Below are 19,923 nucleotides of genomic sequence, written 5' to 3'. Positions count from 1 at the left end.
TGAGGACACAATGAGAAATCAGCAATTTGCAACCCAGAAGAGGGCTCTCACCAGAACCTGACCATGCTGACAGCTTGATCTTGGACCCTCCAGCCTCCAGAAGTGTGAGAAATAATTTTCTGTGGTTTATGAGCCACCCAGTTTATGATATTTTGTTATAGAAGCCTGAGTGGACTAAGACATATACTAAGAAGTGGAATTGCTGGATCATATGGTAATTCTATTTTTAATTTTTTCAGGAATTGCCATACTGTTTTTCACAGCAGCTGCACCATTTTACATTCCCCCCAACAGTGTGCCAGAGTTCCAATTTCTCCACATCTTTGCCAGCACTTGTTATGTTCTGCTTGTTTGTTTTTTGATAGTGACCATCCTAACGGGTCTGAGATGATATTCATTGTGTTTTGATTTGCATTTCTCTCATGGTTAGTGATACTGAGCATCTTTTCATATCCTTATCGGCTATTTGTATATCTTATTTGGAGAAATGTCTATTCAAGTCCTTTGCCCATTTTTTACCTGGGTTATTTATTTATTTATTTGCCATTGATTTGTTATGGATATTAACCCCTTATCAGATATATGATTTGCAAATATTTTCTGCCATTCTGTACATTGCCTTTTCACTCTGTTGATTGTTTCCACTCTGTTTCCTTTGCTGTGTGGAAGTTTTAAAGTTTGGTGCCATTCCACATGTCTATTTTTGCTTAGGTTGCCTGTGTTTTGGTGTCATAGCCAAGAAATTGTTGCCAAATCCAATGTTATAAAGCTTCTTCCCTGTTTTCTACTAGTAGTTTTATAGTTTCAGGTCTTACATTTAGGTTTTTGATCTATTTTGACTTTTGTATATAGTGTAAGATAAGGATCGAACTTCATTCTTTTGCAGCCAGATACCCAGTTTTCCCAACACCAGTTGTTGAGGAGACTATCCTTTCCCCATTATGTAGTCTTGGCATCTTTGTTGAAGATCATTTGACCATGTACACAAGGGTTTATTTCTGGGCTCTCTATTCTGTTCCTTTGGTCTATACACCTGTCTGTATGCCCCATTACCATATTGTTTTTGTTACTGTAGCTTTGTAATATGTTTTGAAATCAGGAAGTATGAGGCCTCCAGCTTTGTTCTTCTTTGCCCCTGTATTTTAATGTGGCAGATTTCCATCAAGTAAATTTTGAACTATTATCCCTGGGTGGCAGGCTGGGAAGATCCAGGGGAGGACATGGGATTGGATTCTCATCTGAGGAAGCTCCTGTAAGCACAGACAGAGTGGATGACCACTGATTGTTTGCCCGCCCAGCCATCCGCCACTATCTCTTTTGGTCTGCTTAGCCTGCGCCAGCCCACATTGATTGGCTGGTGGGGGGAATGTTACTTTCTTTTTCTTCTTTTATTTCCTCCTGTTCTTCCTGTCTCCCTTCCCCTCTTCCTTCCTTCCTTCTCTCTTTCCTCTTCCTCACTTCCTTATTTCTTTCCCTCTCCTTCCTTCCTTTTCTTAGCCCAGCTGCATTGGATGACACAAGGAGTGTCAGGAGTACACAAGGCCCAATGCTTCTGACCTTTGTCGCTCTCCTCAGGGAAGAGAGGAAGGGAAGTACCGTGTCTGTAACACCTACCAATGCCTGGGCTTCGTGCTAGGTACTTTGCTCTAAAGCACAGTGTGAGGTAGGTTTATTGGGTCCATTCCTTCATCTGTAGATCTGCAGAGGAGGAAACTGATGCTTAGCTGGCTAGTACTCTGCCTGCGGTTTCACAGCTATAGTTTCGTTGCCCTTCATGTGGATCGCCTAAATACGTCTTCCTAACAGCACTCTGAGGACAGTGCTTGTTTCCCTATTTTCCAGATGAGGAACAGGTGGCTCTGAGCCCAGGGTCACCCAGGAAGTTCACAAAGTTCACAAACCCAGAGTCAGACCCTTGACTCCATTCTTCTCATCACCACACACTGCTCCGGACTCTGCTCAGGTGCACCCTCCCTCCACCTCCTGACAGAAGCCATTCAGCCAGGTCTCCACAATCGTTGTCATTGTGTTCCCAGCAGCCATTTTATTGTAACTGATTAGGTTAAGGGTTGATTGTGTTCTCGTTGTCCTTTTACTATGAATGATAGTTGAGGCTACAGCTTCTAAGGTGCAGAGTATCCCCTAATCTCAGACACATAGGGGCAGGTGTGAGTCGCAGGGGCAGGAAAGCCGTGAAGAGTGTTTCACCAAGTTGTGGGCAAGGGCATTTTAGGAAGATAGAAGAACATGAACATGAAATAATACCATCAATCAACACCTACCCAGCATCTACTCTGTATATATACTCTGTACCCACGACTATTCTAAGTGCTCTGTATATATTAATTCATTTAATCCACAAACCATTCTGTGAGGTAGGTACTATTATTAGTCTTACTTTACAGATAAGGAAAGAGGCTCAGAGAGGCTTAGGAACCTGACCAAGGATACACAGCTAGAGTGAGGAGGGCACTGAGCCAGGGCTGAGGCCCCAGGACTCCATGTTAGAGAAGAGGCTGTGTGTGTAGGAAAGGCTTTTTTTCTTTTTTTTTCCTTCTTTAAAGAAAGAGGGGGTCCTTTGCTGAAGGGGCAGCTGTGCAGAGCTCTTAGGCCTTCGCTAACCCTCTATAAACCCTCTTGTAAAACGGGGACAATGATTATTGCTCCCCTAATTTCCCTTTCCAAGCCTCTCCCTTTTCTGACAACAGAGAGAATTCTCAACTTTGCAGCAAAGCTCTGGGGCATGAGGGGTACTGTTCCCAGGAGGACCCCCACTCCAGCAGCGCAGGCCTAAAATGAGTCCTCCCCTTAGGCCCTGCTAGCCTGTGTCTCTGGCAGTGCTGCCCACTGCAGCTCTCCCTCTGCAGGAGCCTGTGCAGGTCAGACCGGGAGACCCAAGAATAGCCATATACCCAGAGCAACTGAGATAAAGACCCTTGAATCCCTGGCTCCACCCCTCACGCGCCATGTGACCTTGGGCCAGTGTCCTAACCTCCTGGAACCTTTGTTGGCTTCACTGGGTTGTTATGAGAGTAAATGAGTTTATATGAGTAGGGTGCTCAGAACGGTGCCGGCACAGAGTAACTGCTACATAAGTGGGCTATTATTTTTATTTTTTTTTAATAAATGTATTTATTTATTTATTTTTGGCTGCGTTGGGTCTGCGTTGCTGCACGGGCTTTCTCTAGTTGCGGTGAGCAGGGGCAACTCTTCGTTGCGGTGCGCGGGCTACTCGTTGCGGTGGCTTCTCCTGTTGCGGAGCACGGGCTCTAGGTGCGTGGGCTTCAGTAGTTGTGGCACATGGGCTCTAGAGCTCAGGCTCAGTAGTTGTGGCGCACAGACTTAGTTGCTCCGCGGCATGCGGGATCTTCCTGGACCAGGGCTCAAACCCGTGTCCCCTGCACTGGCCGTCAGATTATTAACCACTGCGCCACCAGGGAAGTCCCTGGGCTATCATTCTTATAATGCCACAAACACTGTGGAGCCTGTGGGTGTTGGGGAGACTGGGGTGGACAAGGCTGAGCTCTCCCTGGCCCTCGTGGAGCTCAGCATCTACTAGGGTGACCAGCCGTCCTGTTTGCTTGAGGCCTTTCCTGGCATGTGGGGTTATTAGTGCCCAAACTGGGAAAGTCAGTGGTGAGCTGGACTGGTTGGGCACCCTACTGTTTAGTGGGGCACAGATAATTAACAGGCCATCCAGGTTGGCCTGGCAGAGAAGTTCAGGTGTCACGGAAGCACTGAGCCAGGGAGGAGTGAAGCCTGGGATCAGGGAGAGCTTCCAAAGGGAGGGCATTTAAGCTGGGACCTGGAGGGTAAGAAAGAATGAGCTGAGCGAAGAAGGAAAGGAGGGGTGCGGGAGTGGGCTGGAGTGGGCAGTGGAGGAGAGTGTGCCAGGGAGAGGAATGCGTGCGGGCAGAGCTGGAGGCCAGTGAGATTGTGGCTCGTGTGGACCAAGATGTGCCCAGAGACATGGGCACAGGCCCTCAGGACAACACTGCGTGGGAGCTGGGGGAGGCTGCGAGGGGTGGTGTGGCAGAAGTATACGCACATATGTTTGCTTGTATACGTGGTCGCCTCTAGGGAGAGCACTGGGGGAGGGGGCGCTGGAGATAAGGGTTAGAAGTCCTCTGGAGCTTTTTGAACTGCGAGAATGTAATACCTACACCAAAAGATAAAATAATCTAAACCAACACATGCGTGCCTGTGCTCACCCCTACCCCCAGGCCCAGCTCATCCCAGCCACCGTGGCTGCAGGACCCCCTGACAAGGGCTGTCCCAGTCCCAGGGGCACCAAGCCGGCCCAGGAAGGGGAAGCGGCCACAGCCACGCTGTCTGCCGCCAGGGCCTCCCCCAGGCCTGCCGCAGACGGACAGCTTATCAGTTGTTGCCACTGTGTCCCACCCGGTTGAGCTGGGCTCATTGCTGGGAAAGTGGCCCCCAGCCCTTTGCCAGGGACAGCACTGGCCCAGTGTGGGGAGCCAGCAGGGATGTTTTCCCAGGGGTTGGTCTGTGGTGGGGCCATCTGGTGAGTGTGCAGAGCCAGGCCTGGGGCCCAGGAGTCGGTCTGCTGCAGACTCGCTCTGGGGTGTTAAAGAATTAAGTTTTGGTGTTTTCTTAAAATTATACAAGTCATCCAGAAAAATGCATTCTCCTTATAAAATAATCACATAGTTCTTCAGTGTATGAAGTACAAGTTCCCCCTCTCTGGAAGTGGACCTGTTGGGTACCGGGTCTGGGCTGTACCTGTAAGGTCCACACCCTCATTCAGTCCTCATGGTCTTTGGGGAGGTGGGCACCTCGTGCTCATTTTACAGATGAGCAAACTGAGGCCCAGCTGGTGAAGGTTTGTCCTTGAACCCAGGGCAGGGGAGTGGCAGAGTTGGCTCTAAGACTCCATGTCATATCAGGTGGGCTGGGACAGAGGGCCTGTCCTGGGGTCAGGAGAGCTGGGGACCCACATGGCCCTGAAAGGTATGTGGCCTTGGCCTCCCTTGGCCTCTCTGGCTTCCAGGTGAGGAAGGGTCTGGGTGCCAGCTCTGCTCCCATGTACTCTGTTCCAGCTTCTGAGCCCAGTCCTGGGTCACCAGCCTCTGCCTCTTTCCCACGGTCCCATCCCTCCCATTTGCAGGAGGCTGACCTTGAACTCTGGACCGTTGCCCCCTAGAAGGGGTTTTTGTATGATTTGGGAAGGACAAAGAATGCCTTTTGTCAATAGGGCAGAAATTACATGGTGGGTATTCCTGGCAGGTACAGGGGAGCGTGATGCTAGTCCTAGGTGTGGTGCAGCCACCACCGAGCCATGGAAGTGTGTTTCTAATTACAGGATGAATGTGGCCAGCTGGACCCAAATATTTCACAGGATCCTAGTGAAAGGATGCTAACCAATTCCTCCCATGGTGGCTGGTCGGGGGGTGGGGGAGATGGATTCACAGATTGGAAGGGAAGTCGGGGAGGAGGGGCAAGACCTTCTCAAAGAGCAGTGAGGGGTGACGTGATACGGAGGAGAAGAGGGACAGAGCCCTGCTTTGGGAGGCAGACAGGCCTGAGTTTGAATCTAGGCTGGTGACCTCCCAGCTGTGTGACCTTGGGCAAGTCACTTAACTTTGTCGCCTCCCAGAGTTTCAGCTCCTCAACTCCAAAAGGGAGACAATAGTCTCTTTCTTGCAAGGATATCATGAAGACTATAGATAATGTGTATAGTGTTTAGCATGGAGCCTGTACATGGGAAGTGTAAAGAAAGAAACTCTTTATGTCCCAGGGTAAGAATGAAAGCTTGGACTTCTATGAATTTTATAATTTTGAAAAACTATTTTTCTTACTATAAAACAATATATGATCATTGTCAAAATATTAGTACATAGTGATAAGAAAAAAAAGCCACCGGTAATCCCTTCACCAATTATTATTTATAATTGTTACTTATTGCTATTAAGTGTTAATGGTGGGGTTTAAGGTATCAGAGGCGGGCTGATGGCCTAACCAAGCTCAGCATGTCTTACATCATTCTGCTTAGGCTGAATGTACAAGCTGCCACCCTCCCCCAAAGGAAGGTAGCCGGGGGTGGCTGACCCTTGCTTTGGTGATGTCGGAAGCTGACTCTGCCCTGGGAGGACACCAGCCTCAGCCTGAAGGAGTGGCCCACCCAGGCCACCTCCCAGCAGCATGTCAGTGATGTGTGACTGAAAAGGGCAAAGAATTAAGGGTTTGGAGCCCCGCAGACCTGGGTTCCAACCTGGCTTTGGCCCTAAGATGCTTTATAAAGAAATTTTTTTAAAACTTTCTTTCTGTTGAGATGCTTGCAGATTTCTTTCTTTCTTTTTTTAATATATATTTATTTTTATTTGGCTGCACCGGGTCTTAGTTGTGGCAGGCAGGCTCCTTAGTTGTGGCATGCGAATTCTTAGTTGCAGCAGGCATGTGGGAGGGATCTAGTCCCCTGACCAGTGATCGAACCCAGGCCCCCTGCATCAGGAGCGCAGAGTCCTAACCACTGTGCCACCAGGGAAGTCCCTATAAAATTTTTTTTAAAAAACATTTTGAAGAAATTGTACAAGTGATTGTAAAAAAAAGTTATTATTATTATTATTTTTTGCGGTACGCGGGGCTCTCACTGTTGTGGCCTCCCCTGTTGCGGAGCACAGGCTCCGGACGTGCAGGCTCAGCAGCCATGGCTCACGGGCCCAGCTGCTCTGCGGCATGTGGGATCCTCCCTGACCGGGTCATGAACCCGCGTCCCCTGCATCGGCAGGCGGACTCTCAACCACTGCGCCACCAGGGAAGCCCCCCCCAAAAAATTTTTTAAGTACAGAAAAGTCTAAGGAGAAAACTACAAACTCTACCACCCAGAGGTAGCCACGGTTAACTCCCTGGGGAGCATCCTTCCTGTCCTGTCTCTATGTAGATAGTTGTATGCATTTATTCGATTTCCCATAAGCAGGGTCAAATGATGGATGCTGTTTGCACGGTGTGTCGTGGCAACTGCCTAATTCAGCCACCCGTAGAGGGGTAGAGGGGAGACAGACGGCACCGCTGCATCATGGGGCCTGATGTGGGGCTTAACAACGGGATGCTGACCTTGTATTCCTTTTTTTTTTTTTTTTCCTGGCCACACTGCATGGCTTGTGGGATCTTAGTTCCCGGACCAGGGATTGAACCCAGGCCACGGCAGTGAAAGCGTGGAGTCCTCACCACTGGACCTCCAGGGAATTCCCTGACCTTGTATTTTTAATGTGTTCCCTGATCTGTTGTGTCCCAGTCAGGGGCTGGGAAGTGCTTCATATGTACAGGGAGAGGAGCAGCAGGAAGGCTTGCCAGCTGGGACAGGGATCAAGGGTCTCACGTATCCTAGACCATTCTCTAGGGATCCAGTACAGCACAGTGGTTAAAGAGTTAATGCTGGCACCAGGTTGCCTGGGTTCACATCCCAGCTTTGCCCTTGCTGGCTGCCTGAACTTGGGCATGTTCCTTGACCTCCCTGTGCCTCAGTTTCCTCATTTGCAAACCAGGGGATCGTAATAGAACCTCCCTTATAGGGTTGCCTGAAGTTTAAATGAGTTAATTCAAATAAAGCACTTAACATTGCTGGCACAAGGTGAATGATTCATAAGTGGTGGTTGTTATTATTGTCACCCTTATTATTCTATGGCCACATTTCTCAGTCTGTGGAGCCAGCAGGCAGCTCCAGCCCTCCCGGGGGCCACACTGGCCTCGGGCCAGTTGCTCTAGGCTCCCAAATGGCCCTGCCCTCCCTCCTTGAAACTTGCCCTTTTTGGGTCTCATTCACCAAGAGCACCCAGCCTTTAGCAAGGTTTGGGGGGGCAGCGATCACATTGGTTATTTGGGCCCACGTAAGCCCACTGTTGTTCTTGGCTACCTCTGACTTTCCATCCCCTAGGCCAGAAGCAGAGCCAGAGAAACTGTTGTTCTTGTGGTGGTTGTTTTATAAAAACTGGCCATCTGGGGCCCTCTCAGTGACCTCCCATTTCACATAGAGGAAACCCGAGGCCCAGAGAAGTGAAGTACTGTTCAGTGGCGAGCGAGCCTCCAAGTGCAGACTAGGAGCTCTTCTCCAGGCCCTGGGTGGTAATCTGTCCAGACTCCTCTCTGTGTCCACGAGGCAGTCATGACGCTGTCTGAACTTAGCTTGAATCTCTGTTAAAGCAGCTCTGTGCTCAGCTAATACTTGCTCTGCAGGACTGTGGACGTGCATCTCTCACCCTCTTGTGCTACAGAGGAGGAAACTGAGGCTCAGAGAGGGAGATTGGTTGGCGGCTCTGGATCACACAGTGAGCTGGAACGGGGGGCCACCAGAGCCCAAGGCTCCCGGAGCCTGGGCCAGAGCTGTGCCTGCTTCCCAGCCCCACTCTTCCGTCCAGTCAGTGCACTGGCTAAGCATGTCCACAGAGAAGCCAGGGCCCTGTGGGGAGTGTGTGGGCACCAAGAAGAGGGGCCAGGCCTGAAGCAAGGATGGAGAACAGGACATGGCTCAGGCCCAGATCATATTCCAGGAGCGGGTCCCTCCTTCCACCTTAGGATGAAGGGGTGGAGGATGGTGGAGAAGGCCAGGCTTGTGCTTTTGCAGTTGAGAACTCCTTGTTCTTTTGCAGTCAGGGAAACTGAGGCAGAGAGCTTCAGAGCAAGATAGAGATTCATCAGGTCCAGAAGAGTCCACAGCTGTGCCTTCTGCTCTCAGCCCCCTGACTTCCAAAGCTCCGGCCCAGGCACCCAGGTACCCTAGGGCACGCCCAGACCAGAGGGATCTAGAAGAAGGGGGTGAAGCCCACTCTGCCTCTCACTTGCAGGGTGACTTTGGAAAAAGCCACAGCCCTTCTCTGGGCCTCAGTTCCCTCATCTGCACAATGTATTAGTGGTCATCATCGGCCTCACCCATCCCATGAGGACCAACATAACGGGTGTGACTTTTCTTTGAAAATTATAAAGTGAAGGGCATGTGTGAGGTTCATGAAGAGAACTCAAAAAAACTAGAGGGTGGAGGGTGGTTACAATATCTAAGGAGAAAAGTTATTATGAGAGGTGTCCAAACTCTGTATTATTTATTTATTTATTTATTTATTTATTGCGGTACACGGGCCTCTCACTGTTGTGGCCTCTCCCGTTGCGGAGCACAGGCTCCGGACGCGCAGGCTCAGTGGCCATGGCTCACGGGCCCAGCCGCTCCGCAGCATGTGGGATCTTCCCGGACCAGGGCACGAACCCGTATCCCCTGCATCGGCAGGCGGACTCCCAACCACTGCGCCACCAGGGAGGCCCAAACTCTGTATATTTTTAATATTACTCTATTGTTCATATTTTCTTATAAAATTAATTTATCTTTTTATTGCCCCCCCGTGACTTTACCACAAGTGTAAGGAAATAGAAGCAGAAAGAAAAAAGGAAGAAAGAGAGAGAGAGTGAGAAGGAGCAAGAGAAGAAGGAAGGAAGGAAGGAAGGAGGGAGGGAGGGAGGGAGGGAAGGAGGGAAGGAGGGAAGGAATTCATAGTTAACATTTTGGTAGAGCTCCTTTTTTCTGTGCATGTGTATCAAAATATCTACATGTATACGTGTGCTGAAGACTATAGAATAATATTTTATATATATTTTTTGTTTGTTTTGTATTTATTTATTTATTTATTTTTGGCTGTGTTGGGTCTTCGTTGCTGCGCGCAGTCTTTCTCTAGTTGCGGCGAGCAGGGGCTACTCTTTGTTGCAGTGCACGGGCTTCTCATTGCTGTGGCTTCTCTTGCTGCGGAGCACAGGCTCTAGGCGCGTGGGCTTCAGTAGTTGTGGCACGTGGTCTCAGTAGTTGTAGCATGTGGGCTCTAGAGCGCAGGCTCAGTAGTTGTGGCGCACGGGCTTAGTTGCTCTGTGGCATCTTCCTGCGCCAGGGCTCGAACCCATGTCCCCTGCATTGGCAGGCAGATTCTTAACCACTGCGCCATCAGGGAAGCCTGTATATATTGTTTTATACAGTTTTCTCTTTTCTTCAGTTGCCAATGTTTCAGTAACATTTCACCTTGTCGCCAAAGGTTTATGTGCAGCATCCTTTCACCCCTCACGGCTGTGGAGAATCTGGAGGATACTGTGGTTTGGTGAGGCAGCCACTATAGGTCCAAGCAGTTTAAGTGACAGACAGTGTAACACCCCGAGGTTCCTACCTCCAGGTCTCTTTCCCGGGTGGGAGGCTGGGAATAGAGCCAGACGCATAGGAGGCCTTCCGGAGGTGAGGTCTGTCCCCTGAAAATGCCAGCTAGGGGGCGGCTTGGGGCAGGGTCTTGGGGGAGAAGCTGCACCCAAGCCCTCCTCTGCCAGCTCATGAGGCCTCCTGCCCCGTGATCTGGGGATGGCTTTCCCCAAAAAAGACTACCACTTTGCTGCGTCTGTGGAGTGCTGCCCCTCCTGCCGGGGCCACCTCAGTGTGGGCCATGCAGTGGTGGAGGGTGCACAGAGGCACCTGTGGCTAGGGCTGGCCTCATTCCTTGCTCTGCCCTCTAGACCCCGAGTCCCCAAGAGGCAACTTTGTTCCATGGCAGTGCGGCTCAGGACTACTCTTCTGGACCTGAGGAGGGCCTCAAAGGGGCAGGGAAGAGGGAAGGGGGTAGTTTGCCTTGGACGCAAGGCATCTGATCTTACCTGTCCTATGACGGGTGGGGTCACTGAGGCCCAAGGGCCCCCCGGCAAGTGATGGAAGTGCCAGGCCAGATGACCAGCCTACGGGTTGCCCCATGCCACCTCCCCCGCCGTAAAGCTTTGCCACCGAGATCACAATCCCTGGAGGCAGACTGCTTGGGCTTGAGTCCGCACACATTCACTGTCAGCCTGTGTGACAATGGGCCAGTTACTTAACTTCTCTGGGCCTCAGTTTTCCCTTCCTGCAAATGCTTATAGGACTTGTCACATACTCCATAGGACTGCTGTGAGACTTCAACAAGTCAACCCACGTGAAGCACTTTGAGAAGCGCCCGCATGCAGGAGGCGCACGTCAACACAAGCTGCTTGCTTTCTGGCTCCACAGAGAAGGGGTAGGCTGACGTATGTCCCCTCCCTGCTCTCACCAAAGTCTTCCATCCCACAGTTTTCTGAGCTGGCAGAACACAGCAATGTGACAGCTTCAACTGTGGGTGCCCTCAGCTGAGGGACTGGAGACTGTCCTCTTTCGATCGCCTTCTCTCTGGATGTGCCCTCCTCCAGGGACCTGGATGTTTTCCTTTGCTGTGTCACCTGGGATAATCACTTACCCTCTCTGGAGAAAGAGGAGTTGGACTTTAGGACAGTTACAGCCCCATCCAGTGCCAGGGCGGAGGGCTCTGGGATGGACCCCAGAGCAGAGTGGGGTGGCGTGGTAGATGGGAAGTTGGTGGGTGTTATGGGCTGAATTGTGTCCCCCCCCCGCCCCCATTCATATGTTGAAGTCCTAACACCTAGTGTCTCTGAATGAGACTGTATTTGGGGAGAGGGTCTCTAAAGAGGTAATTGGGTTAAAAGGAGGTCATTAGGGTGAGCCCTAATCCAATATGACTGGTGTCCTTATGAGAAAAGATTCGGTAGGACAGACACACATTGAAGGCCACAAGAAAACAGAGGGAGAAGACAGCCACCTACAAGGCAAGGAGGGAGGTCTCAGAAGAAATGAACCCTGTTGACACTTTGATCTTGGACTTCTAGCCTCCAGAACTGTGAGAGGCTTAAACAAATTTTTGTTGTTTAAGCCACCCAGTCTTTCGTTCTTTATTATGGTAGTTCCAGCAAACGAATAGGTTAGAGGTTGTCTGTCTGGCCCCATAAGGACTGTCTTTGATTCACCAGGCTGCCAGGACCCATAGAGGTCAAGGACCTCGGAGTTTTGTTGCTTCCAAAAGAGGAGAGAGTACTTCATTGTTGGGCCAGTGGGCCCTGGGATCTCTGCAATGATTAAAAAATAGCCCTACTGTGTGGCCAGCCCTGGCCATTCCTGTCTCCCTTAGTCTATGTCATCAGGGTATGTATTCTTAGTCACACTGTCCAAAAGGAGAAACAGAGGCTCAGAAAGTCACCTGCCCAAGGATTCCCGTCTTGGTCTGGCTGGCCCCCAATCCATGTTCTTTCCTGCATACCCTAGCACTTCTCCAAGAAGGCCTCCCACGGTGCTCTCGGTGGGCCTGTGCCCCTGTCACTGTGTGGCAGCTGGGACCCCAGCATTCCTGCACCCTGGGGACAAGGGAGAGCTGGGAAGGTCCCAGGCTCCAGGCAGGAATGCCCTCCCCCAGCTTTGCTCAGTCTTTTTCTGTTGTTTCTTTGCTCAGCCGGGCCCTGTTATCTTCCTCTGAGTCTGACGCCTAGTTCTTCCTGTTTAAAATTCAGACCCTGGACTTTTCCTTTGGGGGTGGTTGTGTGTTTGTTCTGTGTTTTGGATTCTCCCCCAGCCCCTATCTCTGGCACTTTAGGTCACCAACCCCGTTTTCAGTATCCCAGGGTCCCAGTGAGTGAGGGTCTTCTACCCAGTGCCCTGACTGGGGGCATTTGGGTGGCAGGGGAGGAGGGAGGAACCTGTCACTTTTTCCCCATCTGTAATATGCAGGGTCCGACAGCCCGGCCTTGCTGCCCTCTTCCCACCCACGGCCCCTCCTGTACCCCAAACCACACTGAGGGTCTCTGGGCTCCCTGCAACGTTCTGCTTTGAGTCCAGTGCACTCCAGGAAGGAGATTCAGCCATAGAACAAGAAAAAAACGTACAGATGTGAGGTGCCCTGATGAGCTCTACTCCTGAGAGTGGAGACAGGGCCCTGGGGAACCTGGCCCGTGCTAGCTGTGTGGGACAGAGCACTGAACCGGGAGTCAGGAGCCCTGGGCTCCTACCCTTGCTTTCCACCTCATGCTGTGTGAGCTTGGGCACTCAAGTTCCTCTCTGGACCTCAGCTTTGTCACAGGAAGGTGGCTGATGACTTGAGTCAGCTGCCCCTGAGGGTCTTCCAGCCTGATGAGCTGTGATTTTAGGGCTTCATGAGATGCTCCTAGGGACTCCATGTGGCGTGACTGTGGGAAGACATGGGGCACAGAGAGCAGTCGGGGGTGAGGTGTGCATGGCCTCCAAGGAGCAGACCCAGCACCACCTCCTCCAGGCAGCCTCCCTTCTCTAAGCCTCTCCAGTACTTCCTGCCCCCACCAGAAACCTTGGGAAGGCTTCAGGCTTGGAGTGAGACTGTGGGAAGGTTCATAACCTCCCTGAGCCTCAGTGTGCCCCTCCATCAAATGGAGATGATGTCTGTCTTCTAGGGCTGCTGATGGCTCCCAGCACACAGGAGATGCTGTGTGAATGATGGGTCTGAGGAGAATGTAGGTGAGGAACTATGAGTTCCTAGAGGGGAGGCGTCAGGTCTGACCCGTCCTTGGGTCCCCCTGGCCCAGGGACCACTGATTGAGAAAGGGGGTGCCTCAGGGTACATGGTGTCAGGCACCTCTCGAGCCCAACCTCACATCCCCTCGGCTTACCTCTGTATTCCAGCTCCTGCCAGGGAAACTAGCTCTGCACAGGTGTCAAGTGACGGCCCCTTGCCTTGCAGCCCACTGAGCACTTGCCTTTGTCCCCAGGTGATGAGAATAAATGAATAATATTCCCCTTCCAACCTGAGCTACCTTCTTCCCTCTGAGGGCCCCAGCAAGGTAGAGCCCAGTTGCCAAAAACTTGACTAGCTTGTTAATGCCCCTTAGGTTGACTCTCCTTCCTCCCCTCTTTCACTCATCCCAGTGCCTCATTTCTGACTTTGGGAGGCATCTGAGAGAGGTCAGAGGCCTTGAGGAAGGTCCCCAGGGATCTAAGTTGGTGGGTGTGTGAGCTGCAGCCGGCATAGCCTCAGGCTGAAACTTCACACTGAACCCAGCCCGAGACCAGTCCTGCCCAGAGCCTCCGGCCAGGCGAGCTTGGGTGCGCTGCCCTGCCTTGTGGATGGAGCAGCTGGATGTAAGTGGCAGAGGGGGGCGCCGTGCCCCTACCTGCAGATTCCCAGTCCATCCATGTGTCATTCACCCCCCTGGGTCCCTGAGGAAGGGCCAGAGCCAGGCCAGGCTGCACTCCTTTTCTCCTACTGTTGGCAGGTTTTAGGATATCTTTTTTGGTTACTGATTTTAGAAAAAAAGGCTAGCTATTCTTCTCCACCTCTCAGCCCTTCCCCTTTGAACCGTCAGGGAAGGCCGCCTAGCTCAGGGGCAGGGGCCTCCACCTCTCAGCCCTGGAGCCCGTGGACAAGGGGACAGCAGGCTCCCTAGAGGACCTTGCAGAGGCCCAGCTGTTAGGAGCATGGACTTGTTATTTAACCTCCCTAGGTTTCAGTTTCCTCATCGGTAAAGGAGGAATGATAACCCAGTCAACCTCAGAGGGCCCTGCGAAGATGCTCAGATAACAGAGAAAATGCCTGGTACTTCGTGAGCTGGGTCTATTGGATTTCTGTGTTCTGAGTGGTTCCCTCCCTCCTCAGAAAACAGCATCAGGTTTTGGCAGACTTGGGTGAGGAATGGGGTAGAAGAGGCCTGGAGCTCAGAGCCAGAGAACCAGATCCCAGCCTGGCTTTTCACTGACTGGCTGTGGGACTTTAGCCCCTGTCAGAGGCTTCAAGATACCACTTGTGCATGGGGATAATTGTGGGGAGGCTCCAGTGGGACGGAAGGGCCAGTGTGCTGGGGCCTCTCCCCACCCCAGCCAGCTTGGACACTAGGACAGGCAGGCACAGTGATCACCGGGCAGCCGGCTCCCAGCATCCTGCCGCCAGCTCCCCAGGCCCCCTGTCTGCACGTCCTGCCCTGCCCAGCCCGCCAGGGTGGCTGAGGGTTTGGAGCCGATGGAATCAGCGTGCCCTTCCCTCCTTTGTCTGCTGGTGCTTCCTTCCCTTCACAGCATGCTTTCTTTTTTCTGGTTTATCAGGCCCTGGGGAAAGCTGGGGCCAGCCAGGCTCCCAGCCGAGCACCCCCTGGGAAGCCGCCAGCTGGGAGCACAGCAGACGGCTCCGTCTCTGGGGCCAGCAGCTCAGCCATCCCCTCCCTCCGCCTGACCCCAGCAGCTCCCACCTGGTGGATAGGACCTCTCCCAGCATGCAGGAGGCCACCCAGTGTCCCTGGCTTCCAAAGCCTCCCTTTCAGAGGCTTGAAGCCTCTGGGGTGCTTAGGATACACTGAGGCCCCCGTCCTTACTTTAGAAGGAGGAAACTGAGGCCCAGAAGCAGGAAGTGCCTGGAGGGTCTGACTCCCAGCTTGGGGCTCTGACCAGCAAGCAGCTGCCTGTCATCTCCCTCAAGACAACAGGCAAGTCAAGGAATCTGTGTCCTGAAAGTCCTGGCTGTGCATCCCAGCCCCGCCACTCACAACTAACACCTGTGCCTCAGTTTACAAGTCTGTACAATGGGGATAGTGGTGCCGGCCCCACAGGCTGTTTTGAAGGCTAGAGGTGATAATACAGATGACTGCCCACCCTAGAGCAGGCATTCCCATAGGGGCCGTATTGCCCTCCAGGGGGCAAAAACTGGCCCAGGGAGAACATATGAAAAAATCTTGAATTATAGATATATGTGCGGTACTTAAACAGACATACAGTATATCTGGGGTATTACAATGTTTTCGTGGGAAGGAATTGGGAAAAATTGTCTATAAAGGATCCTGGGGCTTCCCTGGTGGCGCAGTGGTTGAGAGTCCGCCTGCCGACGCAGGGGACACGGGTTCAGGCCCCGGTCCGGGAAGATCCCACATGCCGCGGAGCGGCTGGGCTCGTGAGCCATGGCCGCTGAGCCTGCGCGTCCGGAGCCTGTGCTCTGCAACAGGAGAGGCCACACCAGTGAGAGGCCCGCGTACCGCAAAAAAAAAAAAAAAAAAAAAAAGGATCCTGGAGGGTGGGAGCGATAATGAAATAAAGGTTCAGAAGCACTGCCACTGCCAGTTAGAATTGAGTTAGTTAGTTTGTCCCTGTGCTCAGCCTCTTCCTCTCTTCTTTTGCTGGTGCTGCCCAGCACAGGCTTTACAGTAAGATAAGAAATCAGGTTATGCTCATCTTCTCAAAAACTCCTGAGAATGAGCAGTGGGATCACCCAAGTTTTGACATTGAAAACTCACTCATTTGCCCATTCATTCATCCATTTGACATTTGCCCGAGGTCACAAAGCTGCACCTCAGAGCAGGGTGAAAGGTGGCAATGACCCTGGTTTCGGCTCTCAACAAACAGGGCAAATGGCAAGGCAATGTATAGCCTGGACTGAAGGGAGACCAAAGCCCTGTGGGCAGGCTAGCTATGGTGGCAAACTTGTCCAACTAAGAGAAGAGGGGGCATTTGGGGTGGGCTTTGATGGATGTGTAGGAGTTTCTCAAGTGGAAAAGAGCAGAAGGAAGTGCCAGGTAGAGGAAACAACCTGAACAAAGATACAGAAGTGAGAGTGAGGGCTGTGCGTGGGACAGGAGCCATCACAAAGAGGTGTCAGGGGTTGGAGAACCACCACACCTAGTGTGGCTTCATGGGCAACCTTATTCATAATTCCTCTTCGGTTCTTCCTCTCCCCTGCAATATCCTTTCTATATACAAGTGACTTGTGTTCTTTGTAGAAAGGTTGGAAAGCCTTGAAGAATGAACAGAAGCCTTGGTCTTCCACTTTGGAGGGAATTTTTGCAGGTGTTTTTTCTTTCTTTATGTCTCTTGCTATCTCTGAAGAGCCTGCCCTTCAGTAGGGAGGGGAGGACACACACAGGCACCCTCTGCCTCTCTGTGTCCAGTGCTTTCCATGCATTAATCAATTTCCTGCCACACACTGTGGGGAGGGTGATCTTACCTCCCCTTTCACAACGGGGAAACTGAGGCCCAGAACTGTCAAGTGACTCAAAGTCACACAGCTGGTGAGTGGTGGGGCCCCTTGTTGGAACTCAGGCCTCTGAGCTTCCTCCCTCTGCACGGGGGTCCACAGACAGGTCTCAGGGCTCCAGGAACGGCTGACACTGCAGATGAAATCTGGACAGGTGGAGAGTTTTTCTGGGATGGGGTCGACAGCCTTTATTAGACTCCCAAACAGGTCCATGTCCCAAATCTGTACCACTGTGGGCCCCAGAAGAGCCCCCAGATGTCAGAGCCCTTCTCATGATTGACATGGACACGGAGCTCCCTTAGGGGTAGCAGGGTGGGCACCATGGTGCGCCTGCAGAGGGAGCTCAGGGTGGGGAGAGAACTGGGTCCTGTCGGGGCCTCTTCTCTGGTCTTAGTTCCACTGGCTGACTTAGTCTACCCTCAGGAAGTTCTCCCTCACATCTGCCCTAAAACTCTCTCGTGGAAGCTTAAGCGTATTTTCCTCCTGCCCTCTGTGCCACCTAAAAGTAGAATAGAGCTCCAGGTTCCTGGGTACTTATTATATTAGTAACGATAACTAACTAACCAAATAAAGGGGGCATAAGAAAACCAGACACACCAATGATTCCTTGCAGGTCCCTTGGGAAGAGCCAGGCTTTGCCTGGGACACCTATCTTCAGTTGCCCCTGAACATCAAACCTCTGGACAGCTAAGCCTGATGATTCACATCATCCATAGCCAAGGTTTCAGGTCCCTCCCCCTGCAAAGCATTGCCAGCTGCACTTGGGCTCTGCCCAGGCCTCAATCTCCCCCTGTAACATGAGGGGATGGGACAAATTGATGTCTTTGTCTTTTTCCAGTGCTTGCTCTGTGATTTCAGTGATCAACTCACCAATCACAGCTTTTGTTCATGCTGTACCCTCTGCCAGGGATGCCCCACCTGTCTTTTCTGTCTGACCGGCTCCTACCCACCCTGCATAGCCTTCTTCAAAGGCCACTGCTTTGGGGAAGTCTTCCCTGATCTCCCAAGCTAGAAGGGTTCATGCTTTATTCTGGATCTCACCTTGCAGTGCTGGAATCTTGACAGCACCTCTGGGATTTACGCCCTCGCCAGCCCAAGAGCAAACTGAAAGCAGGGGCTGTTTTGCTCAGTCTGAATCTCCAGCACTAGCACAATGCCTGACATTCAGACAATGCTCTGTGAGTTTACTGAATGAATGAAGCAGTGAATGAGTGAGTGAGTCAGTAAGTGGATGAATCTCTATGTACCTCCTTCCCCAGCGCCTAAGGGTCTGTGGCCTGGAAAGCCTCCCCCACTGCCTGTGTCTCAGCATCTTGGTGTAATTGGCCTATAGTCGGTATTTGATGTGGCTCAGCTGGGAGGGCTGGGTGCACCCGTTTATTTGGCTTGGCTAGCCTGCTGCGGTGCACAATGCTGCCTTAGTCTAGAAAAGCTCATGGGGGCCTGGGGAAGTGGGATGGGAAAGGCTTACCATGGTCTAGAGATTCTGACTGCACTCAGCTGCCCGGGTCACCAGCAACCTGGGCTGGCCTCCTGGCCATCCAGCATGTCTCTGCGGGCCAGGGCACAGAGATGGTCCAGCTGATGCTGGAGGCCACCAGCCCTCGCCTGCAGACAAAAATGACTCTGAGAGTAACTGCTTCAGCCCTGAGCTTAGAATACAGACATGGAAACTGAGGCCTGGAGGCAAGAAGGCCCCTGCCCCAGAACCCACTGACATGTTGGAATCATAGAAGCTGAAAGACACAGGATCTCAAAGGTTACTTGGTCCAATTCTATGAATTCTTTTTCTCAACATTTGTCTTAAAAAATGGGGATGGTGTCTGGAAAACCGCACATCAGGAGAGTATCACCATAACTGCCTTTTGTCTTGTGGTTGTTACATATCAGGCATGAGGCTAAGTGCCCCACTTCTAGAATAGTCTATTTTATAAGTGAGGAAACTGTGGCTCAGAGAAGTTCAGCAACCTGCTGAAGGTCACACAGCTGCTAAGCAGTACAACCAGGACTGAATTCAGATCTAGGTAGACTCATGTGCTTGCACCCCTGACCGCTTGGCAATACTGCCTCTTTGTTGCTCAAGGTGAACTTGTGGCTGAATTACATTGCTTGATTTTTGTTGATTTGTATTTTCTAATTTTGCTTCAATGACTATGAAATACTTGTATAATAATCAGCTAAATGAAAACAGCAGTTGTGTGTGTGTGTGTGTTTAAGTGTGTTTTAGTGATTTTAAACTAATAACGGGGAATTTCTGCAGTTCTGAGTGTCTGTGGGCATCTCTGTACACCCTCCTCCAGGCCAGATGTATCATCCTTTAAGTAGCAGCCCCATTCCAAAAGTTATTAGAGAGAGGCCCTTCAGTCTTCCCTCCCCACAACTTAACCAACTCTAAAGTCACTGGTGCCTTTTGAAAACACAGCTCCCACTTAATTCTGAACGTTTCCACACCCAGGTGCCGAGGCATTAGGGAGAACCCTGGCCTGGGAACCTGGGATCCTGAGCTCTGGCCCATCACCCTGCTCTGTAGCCCTGAGCAAGCCCTTATCCAGTTCTGGGCCTCAGTTTCTCCATCTGTCAAAGTGCCAAGTGAGCTCTGAGGACCTTCACGCCCTTACAGCCCTGTTGGAGGAGCGTCCTGTCAACCCCAGAGCCAAGGCAGAGACTCAGGCACCCTGAGTTATCCCAGTCTCTCTAACAGTAGGAATTTCAAATAACTTTCTCCGCCAAGCTACCCGCAGAGCAAAGCAGGCCACTTGCTCTGGGTAATAGCCCACTAGGTAATCCCTCCAATGTGTGTTTGTGAACACAGAGTTCCTCAGGGTCCTCCTCTGTGTACATAGAGTATTGAAATGTGAATACCCTCCTACAATACAGCCCTAGACTGCTCACCAGCCTATCGGGTTTGGATGCTGTCTTGAGGGTTGATCTCTAAGGGGGATCTAGCACGAAGTGGCTGTTCCATGTATATATCCCTTCTTGGATGGTTTGCAGTTGATCAGGGAAGATAGGAGGACAATGCTTATCAGAAAGGAGTGGAGATCTAAGGGGATTTTCGGGATGAGGGACAGGCAATGCAGGATGTCTTCCTGTGGTTCCCACAGCACCTCCATGTAAG

The sequence above is a fragment of the Delphinapterus leucas genome, chromosome 2, assembly GCF_059928025.1.
Source record: "Delphinapterus leucas isolate spDelLeu-1000000601 "Yukka" chromosome 2, BTC_Dleu_Yukka2, whole genome shotgun sequence".
In the NCBI taxonomy this organism is placed as follows: Eukaryota; Metazoa; Chordata; class Mammalia; order Artiodactyla; family Monodontidae; genus Delphinapterus; species Delphinapterus leucas.
The sequence above is the reverse complement of the archived record's forward strand: the minus strand, read 5'-3'. Positions refer to the sequence as shown.